Source organism: Pristiophorus japonicus, chromosome 24 (genome assembly GCF_044704955.1).
Source record: "Pristiophorus japonicus isolate sPriJap1 chromosome 24, sPriJap1.hap1, whole genome shotgun sequence".
Lineage (NCBI taxonomy): Eukaryota > Metazoa > Chordata > Chondrichthyes > Pristiophoridae > Pristiophorus > Pristiophorus japonicus.
Genome location: NC_092000.1, coordinates 1254271 through 1275321, shown reverse-complemented (window position 1 = coordinate 1275321; position 21051 = coordinate 1254271). Strand labels below are relative to the sequence as shown.

The following is a 21051-nucleotide window of genomic DNA, read 5'->3' as shown; positions in this document are numbered from 1 at the left end:
ACAGAGTCACTGTTTATTCAGGGTAAGAGTCACTCACTGTAACTACAGAGTCACTGTTTATTCAGGGTGAGGGTCACTCACTGTAACTGTACACAGTCACTGTTTATTCAGGGTAAGGGTCACTCACTGTGTAACTGTACAGAGTCACTGTTTATTCAGGGTAAAGGTCACTCACTGTAACTACAGAGTCACTGTTTATTCAGGGTAACGGTCACTCACTGTAACTATACAGAGTCGCTGTTTATTCAGGGTAAGGGTCACTCACTGTAACTGTACACAGTCACTGTTTATTCAGGGTAAGGGTCACTCACTGTGTAACTGTACAGAGTCACTGTTTATTCAGTGTAAGGGTCACTCACTGTAACTGTACAGAGTCACTGTTTCTTCAGGGTAAGGGTCACTCACTGTGTAACTGTACAGAGTCACTGTTTATTCAGGGTAAGGGTCACTCACTGTGTAACTGTACAGAGTCACTGTTTATGGCAAATGATTCTTAAAGGATTGATGGTGGATAGGCAATGGCAAACATTTAAAGATCACATGGATGAACTTCAGCAATTGTACATCCCTGTCTGGAGTAAAAATAAAACAGGGAAGGTGGCTCAACCGTGGCTAACAAGGGAAATTAAGGATAGTGTTAAATCCAAGGAAGAGGCATATAAATTGGCCAGAAAAAGCAGCAAACCTGAAGACTGGGAGAAATTTAGAATTCAGCAGAGGAGGACAAAGGGTTTAATTAAGAGGGGGAAAATAGAGTACGAGAAGAAGCTTGCCGGGAACATAAAAAGTGACTGCAAAAGCTTCTATAGATATGTGAAGAGAAAAAGATTAGTGAAGGCAAACGTAGGTCCCTTGCAGTCGGATTCAGGTGAATTTATAATGGGGAACAAAGAAATGGCAGACCAATTGAACAAATACTTTGGTTCTGTCTTTACGAAGGAAGATACAAATAACCTTCCGGAAATACTAGGGGACCAAGGGTCTAGTGAGAAGGAGGAACTGAAGGATATCCTTATAAAGCGGGAAATTGTGTTAGGGAAATTGATGGGATTGAAGGCCGATAAATCCCCGGGATCTGATAGTCTGCATCCCAGAGTACTTAAGGAAGTGGCCCTAGAAATAGTGGATGCACTGGTGATCATTTTCCAACAGTCTATCGACTCTGGATCAGTTCCTATGGACTGGAGGGTAGCTAATCTAACCCCACTTTTTAAAAAGGAGGGAGAGATAAAACGGGTAATTATCGATCGGTTAGCCTGACATCAGTGGTGGGGGGGAAATGTTGGAATCAATTATTAAGGATGAAATCACAGCGCATTTGGAAAGCAGTGACAGGATCGGTCCAAGTCAGCATGGATTTATGAAAGGGAAATCACGCTTGACAAATCTTCTGGAATTTTTTGAGGATGTAACTAGTAGAGTGGACAAGGGAGAACCAATGGATGTGGTGTATTTGGACTTTCAAAAGGCTTTTGACAAGGTCCTACACAAGAGATTGGTGTACAAAATCAAAGCACATGGTATTGGAGGTAATGTACTGACGTGGATAGAGAACTGGTTGGCAGACAGGAAGCAGAGAGTCGGGATAAACGGGTCCTTTTCAGAATGGCAGGCAGTGACTAGTGGGGTGTCGCAGGGTTCAGTGCTGGGACCCCAGCTCTTTACAATATACATGAATGATTTGGATGAAGGAATTGAGTGTAATATCTCCAAGTTTGCAGATGACACTAAACTGGGTGGTGGTGTGAGCTATGAGGGGGACGCTAAGAGGCTGCAGGGTGACTTGGACAGGTTAGGTGAGTGGGCAAGTGCATGGAGATGCAGTATAATGTGGATAAATGTGAGGTTATCCACTTTGGTGGCAAAAACGCGAAGACAAAGTATTATCTGAATGGCGGCAGATTAGGAAAAGGGGAGATGCAACGAGACCTGGGTGTCATGGTTCATCAGTCATTGAAAGTTGGCATACAGGTACAGCAGACGGTGAAGAAGGCAAATGGTATGTTGGCATTCATAGCTAGGGGATTTGAGTATAGAAGCAGGGAGGTTCCACCTGGAATATTGTGTTCAGTTTGGTCTCCTAACCTGAGGAACGACGTTCTTGTTATTGAGGGAGTGCAGCGAAGGTTCACCAGACTGATTCAAGAGATAGCTGGACTGACATATGAAGAAAGACTGGATCAACTGGACCTTTATACATTGGAGTTTAGAAGGATGAGAGGGGAATTCATAGAAACATAGAAGATTCTGACGGGACTGGACAGGTTAGATGCAGGAAGAATGTTCTCGATGTTGGGGAAGTCCAGAACCAGGGGACACAGTCTTAGGATAAGGGGTAAGCCATTTAGGACCGAGATGAGGAGAAACCTCTTCACTCAGAGAGTTGTTAACCTGTGGAATTCCCTGCCGCAGAGAGTTGTTGATGCCATTTCATTGGATAGATTCAAGAGGGAGTTAGATATGGCCCTTATGGCTAAAGGGATCAAGGGGTATGGAGAGAAAGCGGGAAAGGGGTACTGAGGGAATGATCAGCCATGATCTTATTGAATGGTGGTGCAGGCTCAAAGGGCCGAATGGCCTACTCCTGCACCTATTTTCTATGTTTTTATGTTTCTATGTTTATTCAGGGTAAGGGTCACTCACTAACTGTACAGAGTCACTGTTTATTCAGGGTAAGGGTCACTCACTGTGTAACTGTACAGAGTCACTGTTTATTCAGGGTAAGGGTCACTCACTGTGTAACTGTACAGAGTCACTGTTTATTCAGGGTGAGGGTCACTCGCTGTGTAACTGTACAGAGTCACTGTTTATTCAGGGTGAGGGTCACTCGCTGTGTAACTGTACAGAGTCACTGTTTATTCAGGGTACGGGTCACTCACTGTGTAACTGTACAGAGTCACTGTTTATTCAGGGTAAGGGTCACTCACTAACTGTACAGAGTCACTGTTTATTCAGGGTAAGGGTCACTCACTAACTGTACAGAGTCACTGTTTATTCAGGGTAAGGGTCACTCACTAACTGTACAGAGTCACTGTTTATTCAGGGTAAGGGTCACTCACTGTGTAACTGGACAGAGTCACTGTTTATTCAGGATAAGGGTCACTCACTAACTGTACAGAGTCACTGTTTATTCAGGGTAAGGGTCACTCACTAACTGTACAGAGTCACTGTTTATTCAGGGTGAGGGTCACTCGCTGTGTAACTGTACAGAGTCACTGATTATTCAGGGTAAGGGTCACTCACTGTGTAACTGTACAGAGTCACTCCCGCCCCACACAAACACACCCACCACACACTCAATCCCCACACACACACACACACAAACATACGCACACACAAACATATGCACACACAAACACACACACACACTCAATCCCCCCCCCCCCACATACACACACACACACACGCATAGACACATAAGCACATACACGCATTTCCCTGCAGGGGTCACTGGAGTGTGCTGGAGCTGATTTACTCCATTCCCAGATGAGACACTGAGGCACTTTGTTGATCTCAGGGAACAACAACTGATACTTTATCCCCTCAATCCAGCTGTGCTCTGCTTTCTGTTCTCGACACATTATTCCAGCTGTGCTCTCTTTTGCACAAATCAGGACTGACAGAAAATCAATTGGTTCTAATGGAGTAAAAGGGACTCACTTGAGCCCAACAACGAGTTTATTGACTAGAAACACAAAAGCCATGGTGCGGCTGTCTGCAGGGATCGGCGGCCCGGGGAGGGGGCCCGGGGAGGGGATGGGCGGCCCGGGATCTGGGGAGGGGATGGGCGGCCCGGGATCGGGGATCTGGGGAGGGGATGGGCGGCCCGGGATCGGGGGTCTGGGGAGGGGATGGGCGGCCCGGGGAGGAAGTCGGGGGAGGGGGTGGGGGGCCCGGGATCGGGGGTCTGGGGAGGGGATGGGCGGCCCGGGATGGGCGGCCCGAGGAGGGGGTGGGGGGGGGGTCTGGGGTGACGGTGCTGTGTGTTTGAATTCACGTCTGACAACGAGCTTGACTCCCGACCTCGGTGGGGGTTTGGAGACTTGTGACTTCACCCTGTCACTCGCCCACTGACCTTCACGCACGGGTGAAGGGACAGCATGCCTGCATGCCCTGAATAACTCCCCTTTCAGGCTCTGTGAGTGACGTTACCCAACTGAATGACGGCAGAATGCAAATGGTGGCCAATCATTTGGGTGTCACACCACCACAAACTGTGCCCAGCAGTGTCCGGTGATTCCGCCAACAATGTGGGGTGAACCTCCCAGCCTAAACCTGGCTCTGAAACTGGCTCTCGGGACAGGCCAAGCTCCCAGCATGTGGCATCAGGCAGTCTGAGCGATGACAATCACACGATGACATCTCAATTAGCTAACAGCATCACAGCTTCAGTGATCCGAGCAGGACCTTCCCATTCCCATTTACTGCGTGTGATGTAGGAGGGAGCAGCAGCTTTGTCCGAAGGTTGTTTTACACGGACTGTCGGAAGGTTAATGTACAGTAAGGACTCGGACTGCCCCCAGAGGATGGTGGCACTGTGTCGGGGTGCGCAGGGAGTGAATGTGGCTCTCGGGACAGCTCTGCTAATATTGCAAGGCTGATCATCGTCAGCAGAGGAGCTGAGAAGATTGATTTTCGAGGCTCTGAATGGCGGTCTGTGTCAGACACTTGATCCGCTTCAGTCGGCAGCTCACGGTATAAATGTCCCGGGGTCCTGGTTTCTGACAGCAGCACAAACGCTACTTTTCCTCAGTCTGATCTGCTGTCACACTAGCAGCCTCCTGAAGCAGCTCGCTGAGCATGTACAGCGCAGTCTGTGTTTGCTGCTCTGGCTTTCTGTTTCTAAACATTTTGTTACCTGCAGCTTTTGATGCCGGACATGGAGCCCAGACACACTGGACACACAGTCCCAGACACACCAGACACCAAGCCCAGAAAGACCAGACGCACAGTCCCAGACAGACCAGACACAGTCCCAGACAGACCAGACACCGAGCCCAGACAAACCAGACGCACAGTCCCAGACAGGCCAGACACCAAGCCCAGACAGACCAGATACCGAGCCCAGACAGACCAGACGCACAATCCCAGACACACCAGACACTGAGCCCAGACAGACCAGATGCACAGTCCCAGACACACCGGACGCACAGTCCCAGACACACTGGACACACAGTCCCAGACACACCAAACGCACAGTCCCAGACAGGCCAGATGCACAGTCCCAGACAGACCAGAGGCACAGTCCCAGACACACAGTCCCAGACACACTGGACACACAGTCCCAGACAGACCAGACACACAGTCCCAGACATACAGTCCCAGACAGACCAGAGGCACAGTCCCAGACACACAGTCCCAGACGCACAGTCCCAGACACACCGGACACACAGTCCCAGACAGACCAGAGGCACAGTCCCAGACACACAGTCCCAGACGCACAGTCCCAGACAGACCAGACGCACAGTCCCAGACAGACCAGACGCACAGTCCTAGATTGACCAGACACACCGGACACAGAGTCCCAGACACACAGTCCCAGACGCACAGTCCCAAATACACCGGACACGGAACCCAGACACACTGGACACACAGTCCCAGACACACCAGACACACAGTCCAAGACACACCAGACACAAGCCCCAGATTCGCAATCCCAGATCCCAGACGCAGAGCTCAGACACACTAGACACGGACAGCTGGGGCAGAGGCAGGTGGTCAGGGAGGTCCCGGGCTTCACTCCTCACCCCTGCTGATCTCAGCCAGGGGAGCAGTGGGCCTCAGTGCCCAGCATTAGGGATCCTCACTCCGATCATGTGACCCCATGTGGCGGTGCGTGAGGGCAGGAACCAGCTGTGCTGTTCGCAACATTTACACTGCTCACTCTCACATTGAAAGAAAGACTTGCGAGCTTTCACAAACTCGGGACGTCCCAAAGCACTTTACAGCCAATGAAGTACATTTGGAGTATAGTCACTGTGGTAATGTAGGAAACGCGGCAGCAAATCTGTACACAGCAAGCTCCCACACACAGCAATGTGATAATGACCAGATAATCTGTTTGTGATGCTGGTTGAGGAATAAATATTGGCCAGGACACCGGGGAGAACTCCCCTGCTCTTCTTCAAAATAGTGCCATGGGATCTTTTACATTCATCTGAGAGAGCAGACAGGACTTCGGTTTAACGATGGAGCGATCGTGGGGGGGGGGGGTTGGAGAGATCGTGGGGGTGTTGGAGCGATCGGGGGGGTGTTGGGGCGATCGGGGGGGTGTTGGAGCGATCGGGGGGGTGTTGGAGTGATTGGGGGGGTTGGAGTGATCGTGGGGGGTGTTGGGGCGATCGGGGGGTTGTTGGAGTGATTGGGGGGGTTGGAGCGATCGGGGGATGTTGGGGCGATCGGGGGGGGTGTTGGGGCGATCGGGGGGTGTTGGGGCGATCGGGGGGTTGTTGGAGTGATTGGGGGGGTTGGAGCGATTGGGGGATGTTGGGGCGATCGGGGGGGGGGGTGTTGGGGCGATCAGGGGGGTGTTGGAGCGATCGGGGGATGTTGGGGCGATCGGGGGGTGTTGGGGTGATCGGGGGGGTGTTGGAGCGATCGGGGGATGTTGGGGCGATCGGGGGGGGTGTTGGGGCGATCGGGGGGGTGTTGGAGCGATCGGGGGGGTGTTGGGGCGATCGGGGGGTGTTGGGGTGATCGGGGGGGTGTTGGAGCGATCGGGGGATGTTGGGGCGATCGGGGGGGTGTTGGGGCGATCGGGGGGTGTTGGGGCGATCGGGGGGTGTTGGGGCGATCGGGGGGGGGTGTTGGGGCGATCGGGGGGGGGTGTTGGAGCGATCGGGGGGGTGTTGGAGCGATCGGGGGATGTTGGGGCGATCGGGGGGGTGTTGGGGCGATCGGGGGGTGTTGGGGCGATCGGGGGGGTGTTGGAGCGATCGGGGGGGTGTTGGGGCGATCGGGGGGGTGTTGGAGCGATCGGGGGGTGTTGGGGCGATCGGGGGGGGTGTTGGGGCGATCGGGGGGGGTGTTGGGGCGATCGGGGGGGTGTTGGGGCGATCGGGGGGTGTTGGGGCGATCGGGGGGGGTGTTGGGGCGATCGGGGGGGGTGTTGGGGCGATCGGGGGATGTTGGGGCGATCGGGGGGGTGTTGGGGCGATCGGGGGGTGTTGGGGCGATCGGGGGGGGTGTTGGGGCGATCGGGGGGGTGTTGGAGCGATCGGGGGGGTGTTGGGGCGATCGGGGGGGGTGTTGGAGCGATCGGGGGGTGTTGGGGCGATCGGGGGGGGTGTTGGGGCGATCGGGGGGGGTGTTGGGGCGATCGGGGGGGGGTGTTGGGGCGATCGGGGGGTGTTGGGGCGATCGGGGGGGGTGTTGGGGCGATCGGGGGGGGTGTTGTGGCGATCGGGGGATGTTGGGGCGATCGGGGGGTGTTGGGGCGATCGGGGGGGTGTTGGGGCGATCGGGGGGTGTTGGGGCGATCGGGGGGGTGTTGGGGCGATCGGGGGGGGTGTTGGAGCGATCGGGGGGTGTTGGGGCGATCGGGGGGGGTGTTGGGGCGATCGGGGGGGGTGTTGGGGCGATCGGGGGGGGGTGTTGGGGCGATCGGGGGGTGTTGGGGCGATCGGGGGGGGTGTTGGGGCGATCGGGGGGGGTGTTGGGGCGATCGGGGGATGTTGGGGCGATCGGGGGGTGTTGGGGCGATCGGGGGGGTGTTGGGGCGATCGGGGGGTGTTGGGGCGATCGGGGGGGTGTTGGGGCGATTGGGGGGTGTTGGGGCGATCGGGGTTGTTGGGGCGATCGGGGGGTTGTTGGAGTGATTGGGGGGGTTGGAGCGATCGGGGGGGGGTGTTGGGGCGATCGGGGGGGTGTTGGAGCGATCGGGGGGGTGTTGGGGCGATCGGGGGTGTTGGGGCGATCGGGGGGGGTGTTGGGGCGATCGGGGGGTGTTGGGGCGATCGGGGGGTGTTGGAGCGATCGGGGGGTATTGGGGCGATCGGGGGGTGTTGGAGCGATCGGGGGATGTTGGGGCGATCGGGGGGTGTTGGGGCGATCGGGGGGGTGTTGGGGCGATCGGGGGATGTTGGAGCGATCGGGGGGGTGTTGGGGCGATCGGGGGATGTTGGGGCGATCGGGGGGTGTTGGGGCGATCGGGGGGGTGTTGGGGCGATCGGGGGGGGGTGTTGGGGCGATCGGGGGGGGTGTTGGGGCGATCGGGGGGGGTGTTGGGGCGATCGGGGGGGGTGTTGGGGCGATCGGGGGGTGTAGGAGCGATCGGGGGGGTGTTGGGGCAATCGGGGGGGGTGTTGGGGCGATCGGGGGGGGTGTTGGGGCGATCGGGGGGGGTGTTGGGGCGATCGGGGGGGGTGTTGGGGCGATCGGGGGGTGTAGGAGCGATCGGGGGGGTGTTGGGGCAATCGGGGGGTGTTGGGGTGATCGGGGGGTGTTGGGGTGATCGGGGGGTGTTGAGCTGGGGACGGTTGGGGGGGGGTTGTTGGAACGATTGGGGGAGGTTGAGCTTGGAACAGACCTCCAGCAAATATTATCGTCGTCGGAATTGGGAAGAGCGAATCTGTCGCGTGTCCTTTGCCCCCAGTAGCTCAGGCTCGGAGTCGTGTCTGAAATAGGGACCTGCTGCCTGCCTCAATCACTGGACAAAGCCTTTGAGCCCCACTGACAGGCCAAGTGCGGCCATGCAGATGGTCTCAGCTGGAGTGACACCGTGTCCTATATCGCCACAGGGATCAGAGTCTCAGAGAACAAGTGCTTCAAATCAGATCAAAGATTACACCGCACAGATATACAATACTCAGCACACTGACGCTGCAATAGCTGCTTGTTAAACATATGAATTGCAGACCAACAAATAGACTGAATCAGGCAACAGCTCCCAACAGCGGTGAGGGGCGTGGCTTGGGGATGAGGGGCAAGGGCTGGGTGGGTGCACAGGTTGGTGGAGGGCACAGGCTGGGGGCACGAAGTGGGTGGGGGGGACACGGGCTGGGTGGGGGGACACAGGCTGGGTGGGGGGGACACAGGGTGGGTGGGGGGGACACGGGCTGGGTGGGGGGGACACAGGGTGAGTGGGGGGACACGGGGTGGGTGGGGAGGACACGGGCTGGGGGCATGGGGTGGGTGGGGGGGGCACGGGCTGGGTGGGGGGGACACAGGGTGGGTGGGGGGGACACGGGCTGGGTGGGGGGGACACAGGGTGAGTGGGGGGACACGGGGTGAGTGGGGGGGACACGGGCTGGGTGGGGGGGACACGGGCTGGGTGGGGGACACACAGGGTGAGTGGGGGGGACACGGGCTGGGTGGGGGGGACACGGGGTGAGTGGGGGGGACACGGGCTGGGTGGGGGACACACAGGGTGAGTGGGGGGGACACGGGGTGAGTGGGGGGGACACGGGCTGGGTGGGGGGGACACGGGCTGGGTGGGGGGGACACGGGCTGGGTGGGGGGACACGGGGTGAGTGGGGGGGACACGGGGTGAGTGGGGGGGACACGGGCTGGGTGGGGGGACACGGGGTGAGTGGCGGGGACACAGGGTGAGTGGGGGGACATGGGCTGGGTGGGGGGGACACAGGGTGAGTGGGGGGGACACGGGCTGGGTGGGGGGGACACAGGGTGAGTGGGGGGGACACGGGCTGGGTGGGGGAGACACGGGCTGGGTGGGGGGACACGAGCTGGGGGCACGGGGTGAGTGCGAAGAGAAAGATCTAACAGAGAACACAAACACCAAGGATAGAGCCATTGATGGATGTGAGTGCCGTGTAAAGCATTTTTTGAACAGTCACAAATGCTGCTGTCAACTGAACAGGAAAGGAAAGGCATTTTGTAAAGAGCTGGAAATTGTGTGCAACAGTGAACAACACTCCTACAGCCCAGCCCTCAGCACCAATCACAATCAGCAACACAACCAGCACAGGAGCTGCAGACAGACCCACACATACCATCCGTTACTCCTCACCATCCACAGGAGACATACCTGCCCCACCACACACACTGGCCTGTGATCGGCCTGTGATCGGCCTGTGACCGGCCTGTGATTGGCACCGGCCTGTGATCGGCCTGTGACCGGCCTGTGATCGGCCTGTGACCGGCCTGAGACCGGCCTGTGACCGGCCTGAGACCGGCCTGTGATCGGCCTGTGACCGGCCTGTGACCGGTCTGTGATCGGCCTGTGACCGGCCTGTGACCGGCCTGAGACCGGCCTGTGATCGGCCTGTGACCGGCCTGTGACCGGACTGTGATCGGCCTGTGACCGGCCTGAGACCGGCCTGTGATCGGCCTGTGACCGGCCTGTGACCGGCCTGTGATCGGCCTGTGACCGGCCTGAGACCGGCCTGTGATCGGCCTGTGACCGGCCTGTGACCGGCCTTTGACCGGCCTGTGATCGGCCTGTGACCGGCCTGTGATCGGCCTGTGACCGGCCTGTGATCGGCCTGTGACCGGCCTGTGACCGGCCTGTGACCGGCCTGAGACCGGCCTGTGACCGGCCTGTGATCGGCCTGAGACCGGCCTGAGACCGGCCTGTGATCGGCCTGTGACCGGCCTGTGACCGGCCTGAGACCGGCCTTTGACCGGCCTGTGATCGGCCTGTGATCGACCTGTGACCGGCCTGTGATCGGCCTGAGACCGGCCTGTGATCGGCCTGTGACCGGCCTGTGATCGGCCTGTGACCGGCCTGTGATCGGCCTGTGACCGGCCTGTGACCGGCCTGTGACCGGCCTGTGACCGGCCTGTGATCGGCCTGTGACCGGCCTGTGACCGGCCTGTGATCGGCCTGAGACCGGCCTGTGATCGGCCTGTGACCGGCCTGAGACCGGCCTGAGACCGGCCTTTGACCGGCCTGTGACCGGCCTGTTCCCCTCTATAATACTGCAGGAAATGATTATAAACATTGATTGAAAGCACTAGAATCAGATGAGGCTGAACATGTTGTACAAATTAAAGCTCCAGTTTCATGTCATGTCCATTTATCAATGAGAAATACCAATTTGTTTTGTAAAGTGAGGCATATTCTCAATCACTCACTTGTGCAACAAGTAAGAAATTGATGACAAATAAATGGATTGTTGCTGTGGACAGCATTTCTGTCAGAGGCATTGTACAGAACGACAGTGAGCAGTGCTGCCTCTTCCACACATGTTGGGAAGATGCCTCCAAGCTGCAGTGTGTGCAGGGAGAACCAGATATGCGAGTCTGGCGATTCCTGAAAACCACTGCGGTGTTGTGGGATTCGGCCGTGACGGAGCCATCAGCTTTCCATTCACAGGCACCCAGCTTCAACTCAATCACTGGGCTAGACCCGAGTGGGGAACGGGACTTGGATAGACATCTCCTGAACAAGAGCTAGGAGGCACAGTGGGCCGAATGTCCTTCTGTACAGCATCTTCTGATTCTGTGAGTCCTGCTGCAAAGTGTGGATGTGGGGTAAGGCCAGGAATGGGCTCAGCAATAATAGGCACAGTCCAATAGCCTACTCACACCTTACTGCCCGGACTCACACTTCAGGTTTGCTACCAGGAGTCTCAGTGCCTGTGGAACTGTACCTCAGCAAGAGTTAGTGCCTTCAGGAGAGGAGGGGAAAACAACATTGGCAGGGTTAATGTCATGTATGTATGCTTGGGTTTCCTAGCCACCAGGTGAGCCACTGTCGCAGGTCATTGGGCTGTGTGTGCCAGGTTTGTACCTGTTCGGAGTTTACAGTATTCAGTCCATTGAGCTACTGCATACACAATATTTGGCGACGAGGAAACCTAAGAACCTTTGCATGTAAAAATGAGCACAATTCTGGAATTCTGGAGAGATTCGTGGAAGGAGAGGACTGGGCAGATTTTGTAGCTCGCCTGGACCAGTACTTTGTGGCAAACAAAATGAAGGAACCCACTAACGCAGTTAGGCACAGGGTGGTCTTCCTCACGGTTTGCGTTCCGAAAATCTATGGACTCATAAAGAATCTCCTCTCGCCCTTAAGTCCAACAGACAACGACTATGAAACATTGTGTGCTCTGGTACGTGATCATCTCAAAACAGATGAAGGCATCATCATCTCAAGATATCGATTCTATACGCACGTTCGTTCTGAGGGCCAGGATGTATCGGAATTCGTTGCCGACCTAAGACGTCTAGCTGGACTGTGTAAGTTCGAAACTGCGTTGGCAGACATGCTGAGGGACTTCTTTGTAATTGGCATCAACCACGAGGTGATCCTGCGTAAGCTCCTGCCGGCGTGAACGCTGGATTTGAGCAAGGCCATCACGATTGCCCAATCATGCATGACAACGGACAAAAGTTTAAAGCAGATATCATTGAAAAATCGGAACTTGGCAAGTACTGTAAACAAGATAGTATCGTCGTTTGGAAGAGCTGCATATGGCAGGGCGTACCCGACTGTGTACGCGAAACCTGTGGCTGCTCAAAGTCCGTCAAAGGGAATGAATCCGATATCACCGTGTTGGCGTTGTGGAAGAAATCATCGGCATCATGAGTGTCAGTTTAAACAGTACATTTGTAAAGGCTGTTCGAGGAGTGGGGCATCTCCAGCGCAAGTGTCCGCAACTGAGCATGCGTGCTGCGACACACCACATGGAGGATGATGACCAGTATAGCATGGATCCGGATATGTAATCCGAGATACCAGAGGAGGAAGTGTATGGACTGTATTCATTCCTAACAAAGAGCCAACCGATAATGATTAATGTGAAACTTAACGGTGTGCCGGTACTGATGGAATTGGACACGGGTGTGAATCAATTAATAATGAGCCAGAGGACATTCGACAAACTGTGGGATACTAAAGCTGTGAGGCCTAAGCTGAGTCCGGTCAATGCCAAGTTGCGTGCGTACACTAAAGAACTCATAAAGGTCGGGCGGTTCCGTATATGATGAGGGAGGTCGAAATCGAACTGGACAGACTCCAGCGTGAAGGGATCATATCACCAGTCGAATTTAATGAATGGGCCAGCCCCATTGTTCCCGTGTTGAAAAGTGATAGCACTGTCAGGATTTGTGGAGACTACAAGGTTACGATCAACCGAGTTTTGAAACAGATTCAATACCTGTTACTGAAGGCTGATGACCTGTTTGCAACGCTAGCCGGGAGGAAGTCGTTCACAAAACTGGATCTGACCTCAGCCTACATGACACAGGAGCTGGTCGACACGTCAAAGAAACTTACGTGCATTAACACTCATAAAGGACTGTTTATCTACAACAGGTGCCCTTTTGGAATTCGCTCGGCTGCAGCCATATTTCAGAGGAACATGGAGAATCTACTGAAGTCTGTCCTCAGAACCGTCGTGTTCCAAGATGACATACTGGTCATAGGTTGTGACTTCGCCGAACATCTGAACAACCTGGAAGAAGTTCTATATCGTCTGGACAAAGTGGGACTCAGACTGAAACGCTCGAAGTACATCTTCATGGCACCGGAAGTCGAATTCCTGGGGAGGGAAATTGCTGCTAACGGTATCAGGCCTACGGACTCGAAAACAAAGGCCATCAAAAATGTACCCAAGCCTCAGAATGTGACGGAGCTGCGTTCGTTCCTTGGCCTACTCAACTACTTCGGTAATTTCTTACCTAAATTGAGCACCTTATTAGAGCCACTGCACATGCTGCTAAGAAAAAGCGACAACTGGCTTTGGGGTGCGGCTCAAGATAGAGCTTTTGCAAAAGCTACTAATCTGTTTTGCTCTAACAAGCTGCTGGTACATTATGATCCGTGTGAGCATCTAGTTTTGGTCTGTGATGATTTGTCATATGGAGTTGGTTGTGTGCTCCAACAAGCTAATGAGTCGGGCAAATTACAACTTGTTGCATATGCTTCAAAAAGTTTGTCAAAGGTGGAAAGAGCCTACAGCATGGTAGAGAAAGAAGCACTAGCCTGTGTGTATGGGGTAAAAAGATGCATTAGTACCTGTTTGGTCTTCGGTTTGAACTGGAAACAGATCACAAGCCACTCATTTCATTGTTTTCGGAAAACAAAGGTATCAATAGCAGTGCATGGTTCCGCATCCAGAGGTGAGCGCTGACATCTGCCTATGATTATCTCATTCACCATAAACCTGGCACTGAGAATTGTGCCGATGCATTGAGCCATCTGCTGTTGCCCACACCGGAGGCAGAAACGCCACAACCGACAGACCTACTGTTAGTCATGGATGCTTTTGAAAGTGAAGGAACTCCTGTCACGGTCCAACAAGTTAAGACCTGGATCAGCCAGGACCCAATATTATCGGTTGTGAAACGTCGTATCCTTAGTGGTGATTGGTCTGCCATACCCAAGCAAATGTGTGAGGAGATCAAACCTTACATCCGTCGCAAAGACAAACTATCCATTCAATCAGATTGTATACTGTGGGGTAATCGTGTTGTTATGCCCAAGAAAGGCAGAGAGAAATTTGTGCATGATCTACATAGCACGCATCCCGGTATTGTCATGATGAAAGCCATTGCCAGGTCTCATGTATGATGGTGTGGAATTGACTCTGATCTGAAATCATGTGTTCATCAGTGCAACACTTACATGCAGCTTAGTAAAGCACCAGCGGAATCGCCGCTGAGTCTGTGGTCGTGCCCATCTAAACCATGGTCCAGGATCCTCATCGACTTTGCAGGTCTCTTCCTGGGAAAGATGCTTTTAGTTGTGGTGGATGCTTATTCCAAGTGGATAGAGGGTACAATCATGTCATCCAGCACATCCACAGCTGCCATTGAGAGCCTTCGTGTCAAACAAGAAATAAGGGATGTGTGCAATAAAGGTACAGCAGATACCATGGGCGACTTTAATCTACATATTGATTGGGCTAACCTAACTGGTAGCAATGCAGTGGAGGAGAATTTCCTGGAGTGTATTAGGGATGGTTTTCGAGACCAATATGTCGAGGAACCAACCAGAGAGCTGGCCATCCGAGATTGGGTGATGTGTAATGAGAAGGGACTAATTAGCAATCTTGTTGTGCGAGACCCCTTGGGGAAGAGTGACCATAATATGGTAGGATTCTTTATTAAGATGGAACGTGACAAAGTTAATTCAGAGACTAGGATCCTGAACTTAAGGAAAGGTAATTTTGATGGTATGAGGCGTAAATTGGCTAGATTAGACTGACAAATGATTCTTAAAGGGTTGACGGTGGATGGGCAATGGCAAACATTTAAAGATCATATGGACGAACTTCAACAATTGTACATCCCTGTCTGGAGTAAAAATAAAACGGGGAAGGTGGCTCAACCATGGCTAACAAGGGAAATTAAGGATAGTGTTAAATCCAAGGAAGAGGCATACAAATTAGCCAGAAAAAGCAGCAAACCCAAGGACTGGGAGAAATTTAGAATTCAGCAGAGGAGGACAAAGGGTTTAATTAAGAGAGGGAAAATAGAGTACGAGAGAAAGCTTGCCGGAAACATAAAAAATGCCTGCAAAAGCTTCTATAGATATGTGAAGAGAAAAAAATTCATGAAGACAAACGTAGGTCCCTTGCAGTCGGATTCGGGTGAATTTATAACGGGGAACAAAGAAATGGCGGACCAATTGAACAAGTACTTTGGTTCTGTCTTCACAAAGGAAGACACAAATAACCTTCCAGATGTACTAGGGAACCGATGGTCTAGTGAAAAGGAGGAACTGAAGGATATCCTTATTAGGCGGGAAATTGTTTTAAGGAAATTGACGGGATTGAAGGCTGATGAATCCCCGTGGCCTGATAGTCTTCATCCCAGAGTACTTAAGGAAGTGGCCCTAAAAATAGTGGATGCATTGGTGATCATTTTCCAACAGTCTATCGACTCTGGATCAGTTCCCGTGGACTGGAGGGTAGCTAATGTAACACCACTTTTTAAAAAGGAGAGAGAGAAAACGGGTAATTATAGACTGGTTAGCCTGACATCAGTAGTGGAGAAAATGTTGGAATCAATTATTAAGGGTGAAATAGCAGCGCATTTGGAAAGCAGTGATAGGATTGGTCCAGGTCAGCATGGATTTATAAAGGGGAAATCATGCTTGACCAATCTTCTGGAATTTTTTTGAGGATGTAGCTAGTAGAGTGGACAGGGGAGAACCAGTGTATGTGCTGTATTTGGACTTTCAAAAGGCTTTTGACAAGGTCCCACACAAGAGATTGGTGTGCAAAATCAAAGCACAAGGTATTGGGGGTAATGTACTGACGTGGATAGAGAACTGGTTGGCAGACAGGAAGCAGAGAGTTGGGATAAACGGGTCCTTTTCAGAATGGCAGGCAGAAACTAGTGGAGTGCTGCAGGGTTCAGTGCTGGGACCCCAGCTCTTTACAATATATATTAATGATTTAGATGATGTTTGCAGATGACACTAAACTGGGTGGCGGTGTGAGCTGTGAGGAGGATGCTAAGAGGCTGCAGGGTGATTTGGACAGGTTAGGCGAGTGGGTAAATGCATGGCAGATGCAGTATAATGTGGATAAATGTGTGGTTATCCACTTTGGGGGCAAAAACACGAAGGCAGAATATTATCTGAATGGTGGCAGATTAGGAAAAGGGGAGGTGCAGCGAGACCTGGGTGTCATGGTTCATCGGTCATTGAAGGTTGGCATTCAGGTACAGCAGGCGGTGAAGAAGGCAAATGGTATGTTGGCCTTCATAGCTAGGGGATTTGAGTATAGGAGCAGGGAAGTCTTACTGCAGTTGTACAGGGTCTTGGTGAGGCCCCACCTGGAATATTGTGTTCAGTTTTGATTTCCTAATCTGAGGAAGGACGTTCTTGCTATTGAGGGAGTGCAGCGAACGTTCACCAGTTTAATTCCAGGGATGGCTGGACTGACATATGAGGAGAGATTGGATCAACTGGGCCTTTATACACTGGTGTTTAGAAGGATGAGAGGGGATCTCATAGAAACATATAAGATTCTGACGGGACTGGACAGGTTAGATGCAGGAACAATGTTCCCGATGTTGGGGCAGTCCAGAACTAGGGGACACAGTCTTAGGATAAGGGGTAGGCCATTTAGGACTGAGATGAGGAGAAACTTCTTCACTCAGAGAGTTGTTAAACTGTGCCCTGCCGCAGAGAGTTATTGATGCCAGTTCATTGGATATATCAAGAGGGAGTTAGATATGGCCCTTATGGCTAAAGGGATCAAGGGGTATGGAGAGAAAGCAGGAACAGGGTACTGAAGGAATGATCAGCCATGATCTTATTGAATGGTGGTGCAGGCTCGAAGGGCTGGATGGCCTACTCCTGCACCTATTTTCTATGTTTGCTATGCATGGTCTGCCTGACATCGTTGTAAGCAACAATGGATCTTGCTTCACCACTATGGAGTTTCAAGAGTTCATGAAACTCAATGGTAACTATTGTGTTCCTAACACAGATGAGACTGCACACAGGGAGGTTAAAGTAACAGTGACCTCAGTCTTTAATAAGACACTCCAGAGTGAGGAACAGGCCTTAGGGGCCGGCTTATATACAGTGCTCCCAAGGGATACTGGGATCCCTTGGGACTTCAGGGGATGAGCTCGCTGGTGGCGGAACATGGGAGTACATGCTTTACAGATACACAACATCACTCCCCCCGCAAAGTCAAAGTGAAAACTATTTACAAGGTGAGGCGGTCGGGAGCCTTTCTTTCCCTGGTGGACCGCCTCGGTACAAATGTCTGTTCTGGTGTGTTGGCTGTGCCCTCGCTGGGCTGGCGTGTTGTTGGCCCTGCAGGGCTGCTTGGTGAGCCTGGCCTTGCTGGCCTGTTGGGCGTGATGGGTTCGATTTCCTGGTCCGGGGTGGTGTCGTTGATCCTTTGGGTGTGTGTTGTGGGCTCGATAAAGGTGGTGTCTGCTGTGGGTTGTTCAGGGCAGTCTGTGAACCGCAGCCTCGTTTGGTCCAGGTGCTTTCTGCAAATTTGTCCATTGTCTAGTTTGACTACAAACACCCTACTCCCTTCTTTAGCTATCACCGTGCCCGCGATCCACTTGGGACCATGTCCATAGTTTAGCACATACACAGGGTCATTCAGATCAATTTCCCGTGACACAGTGGCGCGACCATCGTTTACATTTTGTTGCTGCCGCCTGCTCTCTACCTGATCATTCAGGTTGGGGTGAACCAGCGAGAGTCTGGTTTTAAGTGTCCTTTTCATGAGTAGCTCAGCCAGGGGCACCCCCGTGAACGAATGGGGTCTCGTGCAGTAGTTGAGCAGTACAATGGACAGGTGGGTTTGGAGTGAGCCTTTTGTGACTCGTTTAAGGCTCTGTTTGATAGTTTGTACTGCCCGCTCTGCCTGTCCATTGGAGGCTGGTTTAAACGGGGTCGAGGTGACATGTTTGATCCCATTGCGGGTCATGAATTCTTTAAATTCGGCACTGGTGAAACATGGCCCGTTGTCACTGACCAGTATGTCAGGCAGGCCGTGGATGGCAAACATGGCCCTCAGGCTTTCAATGGTGGCGGTGGCGGTGCTTCCTGACATTATTTCACATTCAATCCATTTTGAAAAAGCATCCACCACCACCAGGAACATTTTACCGAGAAACGGGCCCGCATAGTCGACATGGATCCTCGACCATGGTCTGGAGGGCCAGCACCACAAACTTAGTGGTGCCTCTCTGGGTGCGTTGCTCAACTGAGCACATACGCTGCATTGCCGTACACAGGACTCTAAGTCAGAGTTGATACCAGGCCACCACACGTGGGCAGTAAACACAGTTTTTTACTGGGGACAGCAGAGGATCTTGGCTGGTCCAAGTCCTAATCTGGCAGGCCCTGACAGGTGATTTATGATTTTCAAACGCTTCCATGACCATCAACAAGTCTGCGGGCTGCGCTATTTCCACCCCCGTGGTGGGCAATGGTAGCTGACTGAGAGCATCTGCACAGTTCTCGGTGCCTGGCCTGTGGCGGATGGTATAGTTATACGCTGATAGCGTGAGTGCCCACCTTTGTATGCGGGCTGAGGCATTAGTATTTATCCCCTTGTTTTCAGCGAACAGGGCTGTGAGGGGCTTTTGATCGGTTTCCAGCTCAAATTTGAGGCCAAACAGGTACTGATGCATTTTCTTTACCCCGAACACACAGGCTAATGCCTCTTTCTCAATCATGCTGTAGGCTCTCTCGGCCTTAGACAAGCACCTGGAAGCATAAGCGACAGGTTGCAACTTCCCCGCAACGTTAGCTTGTTGTAATACACACCCGACTCCGTACGATGACAAGTCACATGCTAGCACAAGTCTTTTACACGGGTTATACAATACAAGCAGCTTGTTGGAGCATTAAATGTTTCTGGCTTTCTCAAAAGCAATTACTTGGTTTTTTCCCCATACCCAGTTCTCACCTTTGCGCAATAACACATGTAGGGTCTCTAAAAGGGTGCTTAACCTCGGTAGGAAGTTACCAAAATAGTTGAGGAGTCCCAGGAACGACCGCAGCTCCGTGACGTTCTGTGGCCTGGGCGCGTTCCTGATAGCCTCTGTCTTGGCGTCTGTGGGCCGAATGCCGTCCGCCTTGATCTTTCTCCCCAAAAACTCCACTTCTGTTGCCATGAAGACGCATTTCGACCTCTTCAGCCGCAGCCCTATGCAATCCAGTCGCTGGAGGACGTCCTCCAGGTTTTGTAGGTGCTCGACGGTGTCCCGACCCGTGACCAATATGTCGTCCTGAAAGACCACCGTGCGTGGTACCGACTTGAGTAGGCTCTCCATGTTTCTCTGGAAGATCGCTGCAGCCGACCGAATTCCAAACAGGCATCTGTTGTAGATGAACAGTCCCTTGTGCGTGTTGATGCCGGTGAGGCCCTTCGAAGACTCCTCCAGCTCCTGCGTCATGTAGGCCGAAGTCAGGTCGAGCTTGGTGAACGTCTTGCCTCCTGCCAGCGTCGCAAATAGGTCGTCTGCCTTAGGTAGCGGGTATTGATCCTGTAGTGAGAAACGATTAATAGCTACTTTATAATCGCCACAAATCCTGACCGTGCCATCACTTTTGAGTACTGGAACAATCAGGCTGGCCCACTCGCTGAATTCCACTGGGGAGATGATGCCCTCGCGTTGCAGCCTGTCCAGCTCAATTTCCACTCTCTCCCTCATCATGTGAGGTACCGCTCGCGCCTTGTGGTGAATGGGTCATGCCTCTGGGACCAAGTGGATCCGCACCTTCGCCCCGGAAAAGTTTCCAATGCCTGGCTCAAAAAGGGAAGGACATTTGTTAAGAACCTGGGTACATGAGGCCTCATCCACATGTGATAGCGCTCGGATGTCACCCCAGTTCCAGCGGATTTTGCCCAGCCAGCTCCTTCCAAGCAGTGTGGGGCCATCGCCCGGGACAATCCAGAGTGGCAGTTCATGCCCTCGTAGGTGATCTTGACCATGGCACTGCCCAGGACAGTGATAAGCTCTTTGGTGTACGTTTTCAGTTTTGTGTGGATGGGGCTCAGGGCTGGGCTGAATGCCTTGTTGTACCACAATCTCTCAAACATCTTTTTACTCATGATGGATTGGCTAGCGCCAGTATCCAGTTCCATGGCTACGGGTAAGCCATTCAATTTTACGTTTAGCATTATAGGTGGACATTTCATCTAAAATGTGTGCACCCCATGTACTTCAGCATCTGCCTCCTCTCTCTGAGGCTCGAAATTGCTTTGATCCACCATGGACTGATCTTCCTCTGTCACGAGGTGGTTAGCAGGTTTTGCAGAGCTTGCAGCTCGTTTGCAAGCTCGTTGGAGGTGCCCTATTGTTCCACAGCTCTTGCAAACATACCCTTTATAGCGGCATAACGGCATGAATAGGCTGAATGGAAGCCTCCACAACGTCAACAAGGTGTGAATTGCCTTGCATTCATCCTTTGTTGGGGACTCTTGAGTCATCTGGGTCACGTGAGGCCTGCTGGTAGTTGCAGACTCGTGGTTTCTGCCCTGTACATTTTTGCTCGCAAACACAGTTCCAATTAATTTATGAACATTGCTAGCACTTGTGCGCTGAGAGATTTGTTTGGTGTTATCACTGGTGGACATAAACGCCTTCGCTATCGCAATGGCCTTACTGAAGGTCGGTGTCTCTACAGTCAAAAGTTTCCGTAGGATGGTCTCG

The 21051-nt window shown here is 53.0% G+C and overlaps 1 protein-coding gene across 1 annotated transcript in view; it reads right to left on the bottom strand.

Annotated features, from left to right (window-relative positions):
- Positions 1–21051, bottom strand: part of LOC139238004 (3',5'-cyclic-AMP phosphodiesterase 4B-like) — a 505001-nt gene that overhangs the window by 138733 nt on the left and 345217 nt on the right. The gene's annotated exons all lie outside the window — the stretch shown is intronic.